Below are 7,556 nucleotides of genomic sequence, written 5' to 3' on the forward strand. Positions count from 1 at the left end.
CCCCCCGTTTATTCCCTTTGGACCACATCCAGGCCAGAGTGAGACGGACAACTCTTCCCCGCAGCATTGTAGATGCCAGGCCTCAGCAGTCCTCTGGCTAAATGACACTGAAAATGACCAGTCCTTTAAGGGGAGACTCCACCCACCCCCAGGATCCCTTGGGGCCTGTGCAGAGTAACTCTTTGCCTTCATTCCACAGGCATTTACTGGACACCAAATCTGTGCCAGGCACTGTGCCAGCTGCGAAGGACACCACAATGAAAGAGTCCCAATCCCTATCTGCTTGAAGTTCAAAGCCCATCCATGACTCCTCTTCTCCCTCCTGTCACCACCTCTTACCCTCATCTCTTTTCATCTATGTTCTCCCTTGTCAGCCTTCATGGGCCACAGCCATTCCATCCACAAAGCATGAGGCAGCATGGGGAACACACACCAGAACTGAGTAACACAGCAGGTCAAAATATGCTCAGCACAGCCGGGCACAGTGGTGTACACTTGTAATCCCAGCAGCTCAGGAGGCTGAGGCAGGAGGAATACGAGTTCAAAGCCAGCCTCAGCAACAGTGAGGGGCTAAGCAACTCAGTGAGACCCTGTCTCTAAATAAAATACAAAATAGGGTTGGAGATGTGGCTCAGTGGTCAAATGCTTCTGAGTTTAATCTCTGGTACAAAAAAAAAAAAAAAGATGCTGAGCACACTTATAGACTCCTGCTTGGCAACAGCCCTAGAGAGAGACACAGTGAGCCCTGGCCCAGCTGCAGGTTGGGTTGCCTTAGTCAAGTTACTTGCTCTCTTGAATCCTGGCTCCCCTGTCTTTAAAGCCAGGGGGTAGAATACCATCATCTCCAGCTTCCTGCTCTGAAAACATCTACTGAGCATGAAGCACGCACTTCTGCATTGCCTCAGCCCTCTCGGTTCCTGGCCCTCTCAGTGTGGGTTTTATTTTTGGAAGCAGCCAAAAGCCACCTTGTAATGCCAACTTTGGTGACTAAAGTGGGTGATGGTGCTGAGAGATGCCATGTTTGGTCACAAATGGCAGTGACTAGAAACTAGCAGAGGAACTCCTCCCTCTGGGACCATACCTGAAGATGAATCCAAAAACAGATCCTAGGGCTGGGGTGTAGCACAGTGGTGGAGTACATGCTTCCCATGTGTGGCACTGGGTTTGATCCCCAGTGCCAAATAAAATAGACCCCATTTTTGATTGCTTTGCTGTATGACAATATTGAGGTCCTCTGCACTCACTGATCTCTCTGAATCTGTCTCTTGGTCTGTAAAATGGAGGACAGAAGGAGTTTTTCTCTCATCTAGAATGTATTTCCCAAATTCTTAGTTTAGAGATATATCTTTCTTTCTCTCTTTCTTTTCTTTCTTTTTTATTTGGGGTTGGGATTGGGGGTGGGATCTTGTTATGTTCCCAGGCCAGAACTTAAGTCTCAATCTTGCTGCCTCTACCTCCTGAATAGTTAGGACTATAGGCAGACACCACCACACCTGGCTTAAAGGTGTCTAGATCTTAGATCTTTAACAAAATATTTTTTATCTATCACACATCTGTAATCCCAGCAACTCAGGAAGCTGAGGCAGGAGGATGGCAAGTTCAAGGCCAGCCTCAGCATCTCAGCAAGGCCCTAAGCCACTTAGTGAGACCTTCTCTCAAAAAAAAAAAAAAAAGGAAAAGAAAATTAAAAGGACTGGCGATGCAGCTCAGTGGTAAAGCACCCCTGGATTCAATTCCCAACATCAAAAATATTATTTATCTAGAGAGTTTCCTCATCTTTTAAAGGCCTTCCCGGCCCCCATACCCTTGAAAGTCTGCTCTCTTCAAGGGCTCCCACAACTTCACAGTGCTATGTATTTGTATCACCACCAGGTGGCAGTCCAGCCCCAGGCTGGAATCTTCACCCCTCATTATCCTTGAGCAGCTCCACATTTACCAACAGCCCTCCCTGGGGCAGCCTCCACCTGGGACTGAAATGAATTGCCTGGGCCCCTGCTCTGCAGCAGGAGATCCTGAAGCTTAGGAGCAATCCATCCCCAGGATCCCTGCAGAGCCTGCCCTTCCTCTCCCTTCCAGGCCCTGAGTCCTACAATTCAGGAATCGCCAAACTCCTGAGCACGGCATTTAGGATTCTCTACAATCAGGTCTCATTTCCAGGCCCCACAGCCTGTGCTCCAAGATTGAGTCAGAAGAATTTAAAGGAAATGACAGGAGCACTCCACACACATATTTCTTCTTGGCTGGGCAGCAGAGGGTGATACTAGGAACAGGGTGTCCCTAGGCCCAGCCTAGAAAGGGGCTTGGGCCAGCAGAGGACCTGGGCCAGCAGCAGCTGGAGGTTGCTGAAGCAGGGGAGGCCTGCGATTTCCTGTGAAGAACTGAGGAGCCACTTCCTTTAAGCAGATGGCTGGGGGGAGGGGTGGAAGATTAGGGGGAGAGAAAGGGGGTGTCAGGAAGGCCCCATGAAGAGATGCAGAAAGAGAAGCTTTCTCTTTCCTTTCCCCTCTGACATCTCCACAGAGCAGACAATGAAGACAGGCAGGGTCAAGCATGTGAAGCCATGTGCTATGAAACCACAAAAGAGTCAGGGCAGGCAACAGGTTCAGCTGTATAGATCAGTAAAGAAAAGGAGCCTTGGCTACTCCAAAAGCAAGGCATAAGGGCTGGGGTGTAGCTCAGTGGTAGAGCTCTTGCCTAGCATGGAGGAGGCCCTGGGTTCAGCCCCCAGAAATGGAAGGGGGAAAAAAATACCAAGCCATGCACCTATCCATAAATACCCCCCCTTTAAAAACCAAGCCCCCAAACCCAACCCCCAGTTTTGAGCTCCCAGTGGAGGATCTAGTGCCCAGTCAGAGGTTGGCAGGGGCCCAGTGGTTCTTTATCTGTGTGAGCAAATGGCCCCATAGGACAGCTTGTCCCCAATCATTCTCCCAGCATGTATTTACTGGACTGACTCTTTCCCTGTAGCCAACACCAAGGGAAATGCCAGGCCAGCCATGCAAATAAACACAAAACCCAAACTGGGGTAATTTTTACTGTTTTTAGTCTAACCATACACAATTGCTTGTCCAGGTTGGTGTCCAGCCTCCACAGACCCATGTCCCATACAGTGGAGAACCACATCTCCAGGGTAGGGTCAGAAGTAGGAGGATCAGAGACAGCGAAGCATTCTGAAACCAGCCCCAGACAGAGAAGCAGGAGCTTGCTGTGGGGCCTGTTACCCTAAGCATTGCTACACGACTCTAAGCAAGTCTGTCACTGTCTGGCTAGTGGTCAGCCCTTGCCTGCCTCTCTCAAAAGGCAGGTGTGAGGAGGAGGAGGAAGTCTTAGTGGTGGGCAAGAATACCTGCCAGAGCTGCTCAGTTACAGGTCACAGCAGGATGGGGCAAGTGGCAGTGGTGGTGATGTCCTGATGGACATAAGGACGTAGCCACTGGTACTCCAAGTGGTGACCGTGAATTGTATTGTTTTGTTTGGGTACTGGGGATTGAACCTACTGGGCTACATCCCAGCCTTATTATTTATTTGTTTGTTTATTTATTTATAGACACATTCTCATTAAGAGACCCAGGCTGGCCTTGAAGTTGAGATCCTCTTGCCTCAGCCTCCCAAATTGCTGGGAGTATGGATGTGATCATGAATTTTACTGGGGATATTGAACCCAAGGGCTTAACCACAGAGCCACATCCAGCTCTTTTTATTTTTTATTTTTATTTTTAGACAGAGTCTCACTAGGTTGCTTACAGCCTTGCTAAATTGCTGAGGCCGGCTTCAAACATACGATCCTCTTACCTTAGCCTCCAGAGCTGATGGGATTACAGACATGAGCCACCATGCCCAGCTGTGATCATGAATTATTTATTTTTTTAATTTATTTTTTAGTTGTCAATGGACCTTTATTTATTTATTTCTATTTATTTTACATGGTGCTGAGAATTGAGCCCAGTGCCTCACACATGCTAGGCAAGTACTCTTCCACTGAGCCCCAGCCCCAGCCCTTGGTCATGAATTTTTTAAAAAATTATTTTATTTATTTATATGTGATGCTGAGAATCTAACCCAGTGCCTCGCACCTGCTAGGCAAGTGCTCTACCACTGCACTACAACTCCAGCCCATGTGATCATGAATTCTTAACGAACAGTACAGTTCACCTCCCAGCACCCATTGCTCCCAGGAGTGTGGCATGGTTCAGAGGGTCTCCCCTCAGTCATGATCATGCACTCAAGGTCTTGGAAACTACAAACCCAAGCCTTTTCCTTTCTCAATCTTCCCCATTTAAAACAAAGTTTCCTTCAGGAATGCAGGGGCCCAGGCTAAATGCCTTCCCAAAGGCTCCCCCCAGGATTTTCTTTTTCTTTTTTCTTTTTTTTGGTACTAGGGACTGGCTCATTCGACCACTGAGCCACATCCCCAGCCCTATTTTGTATTTTATTTAGAGACAGGGTCTCACTGAATTGCTTAGTGCCTCATCTTTGCTGAGGCTGGCTTTGAACTCGCAATCCTCCTGCCTCAGCCTCCTGAACCACTGGAATTACAGGCATGTACACTGTGCCCGGCTCCCCCAGGATTTCCAAATGATGGCTCTTTCTTCACTCTTTGGTTCCCATTCAAATGTCACTGCCTCAGAGAAGTTCTCCCTGACCACCTACTTTAAAGCAGGCTCCTTATTTCTCACCACATAGTGTTTCCCAAACATCTGCACATGGAATCACATCACCTGGGGGTTTCAAAAAATACTGATACCTGTGACTGCCCATAAAGATTATGACCTATGCAAGTTCAAGGCTAGTCTCAACAACTTAGTGAGGCCCTAAGCAACTTTAGTGAGACCCTGTTTCAAAATAAAAGGGCTGCGGATGTGGCTCAGTGGTAAACCACCCTGGGCTCAATCCCCCTCCCCACTCCCCCCAAAAAGAAAAAAAACGATTGTGATCTAATTGTTCTTGGGTGCAGCCCCAGCTTTGAAAATAAATTTAAATTTAAAAAGCTTCAGGTGATTTTAATGTGCAGACAGTTGTGGAAACCACTACTTTGGCATATCACCCTGTTTTAGTATTAGGGTAGAAAAGAAATGGTATCCCTTGTTAGAGTCTGTCTCTTTGCAAATTCAATATAAATAATGGTCAAGCAACAAGTGAAGGTTTTATGGAGAGATGCTTCTAATATGTGTACTTCTAATTTGTCACTGGAACATTCCATTTGGATCATTATCTGAATTCTCTATTAGGCTACAACGGAGAACTTGCTCATTTAAAGAGCACTATGTAAATATCTACTAAGTGCATTTTCATACACAAGTTTGAAAAAAAGTGGGGCTATGTTCTAGTATTTTATTATATATGAATAAAGTGTTTCTCTACAAGAAAGAGACAGCGAGTCTGGGTGCAGTAGTAATCCCAGTGGCTCAGGAGGCTGAGACAGGAGAATCCCGAGTTCAAAAAGCCAGCTTTAGCAACAGACAAGGTACTAAACAACTTAATGAGACCTGTCTCTAAATAAAATATAAAATAGGGCTGGGGATGTGGTTTAGTGGTTGAGTGCCCCTGAGTTCAATCCCCAGTACCAAAAGAAAGAAAAAAGAAAAAAAAAGATAAAGAGAGAAGAAAGAGGGACTGGGGATGTGGCTCAAGCGGTAGCGCGCTCGCCTGGCATGTGTGCGGCCTGGGTTCGATCCTCAACACCACATACAAAAAACAAAGATGTTGTGTCCGCCGAAAACTAAAAAATAAATATTAAAAAATACTCTCTCTCTTTAAAAAGAGAGAGAGAGAGACAGAGAGAGAGAGAGAGAAGAAAGAATGGAAGCCTTGGATACTCCAAGAAGAAGACCTAAGCACAGAGCCCAAGTACCCAAGTTCAAATCCCCAGCCTCAGAATCCAGCTCCCAGTGCCCAGATGCAAGGTTTTACATATATTAACTCATTTAACCCTTACAACTTCCCTCTTGGGCATTCTTAGGATCCCCATTTTACAGATAAAGAAATCAAGGGACACAGAAGTTACATAACTTCCTTAAGACAAACCTCTAGCCAGTGACAGGGCCAAGATTTGATCCCAGAGGGTCTGCTTCTTTAGCACAGTGCCTAGCAACAACAGCAGACTCTATAAATAATTGTCCAATGAATGGATGACTTAATATTAACTTCCCTATACCTCACCCACCTGGCTCATTCAATCCATCAACCAGCCAGCCTGTAGACTGTAGCCTCTAATTACTTCTTGCATCTGTTCAAATCTCTCCACCCATGTGGTCCCCCTCTCCTCTAGCTCACTACCCTCAGGCCTGGAGGGCAACTACAAGGTCTTCCTAATAGGTCTCCCAGTGTTCACTCTTGCTCCCCTGTCTCATTCTTATCTATTTTCCAGAGCTAGAAAGAACTTAAAACACAAAGTACCCAGTGGCTGCCCATCAAACTTAGAATAAAATCCTAAGTCCTTAGTACGACCTTCAAGATTTTGAGTGATCTCTCCCAAACCTCCAGAGCTTCATCTCACCTTGGTTCCTTTTCCTTAACTCTTTTATTGCCTCTGTTTCCTTCCCGAGCCCTCCCTCTGAGTGCCTGCCTACCTCAATGCCTCTGCACAAGCTCTTCCTTATGCATGGAACAGTTGATGCTTCAGGAAATCAGTTCAAAGTAACTTCTCCAGGGACCTGAGCCCCAGTCTAAATTATACACCCCATTATTGCAGCAGTCTGTACCTTACTTTTCTAGAATCGATCATGAGAGTAATTTTTTAAAAAAATTGGTGTCAGGCTTCCTGGCAGCCTATGAGCACCCTGAAGAACACAAGACTCCTATTTATCTCCAGCACTTAGTACAGCTCACAGGAGCACACACCCCCTCCTGCCGCCAATAACTTTGAGTGAATGGACAGATACATGGATGAATGATTAGATGAGAAGTAATATACATATATATCTATATGTATATATATTTATACATACACAGACTTATATATAGACATGTAAATTTTTTTTGTACTGGTGATTGAACCTGGAGGTGCTTTACCACTGAATTAAGTCCCCAGCCCTTTTATTTATTTATTTATTTTTAAAATTTTGAGTAGAGTCTCCCTCAGTTGCTTAGGGCCTCACTAAGTTGTTTAAACTGACTTCAACTTTGGCAATTCTGCCTCAGCTTCCCGAGTTGCTGAGATTACAGGACTGCGCCACCACACCCAGCTGAATAATACATTTTTTAAAATTAGGAGCCTATTTGCCTGGCTCAGGAGCGCACGCCTGTAACCTCAGCGACTCAGGAAGCTAGGGCAGGAGGATGGAAAGTGACACCAGCCTGAGCAACTTTGTGAGACCATCCCCCCAAATAAAAAAGAACTGGGTATATAGCTCGGTGGTAAAGGACCCCTGGGTTCACTTCCCGGTACCACACACACGCAAAGGAGCCGATTTTCCCTGCCTATATTTCTTAGGACAGCTACAATGCGAGCGATTTACTTGAGAGTTATTTTCACCCTCAGAAAATTCGCACCAGGGCCAGCATCTCTTTTCCCAGGCAAGGCCACTGGGCGGGGCTCCCGGGACTGGCTGTATGAC

The sequence above is a fragment of the Marmota marmota genome, unplaced genomic scaffold (assembly GCF_001458135.2).
Source record: "Marmota marmota marmota unplaced genomic scaffold, marMar, whole genome shotgun sequence".
Lineage (NCBI taxonomy): Eukaryota > Metazoa > Chordata > Mammalia > Rodentia > Sciuridae > Marmota > Marmota marmota.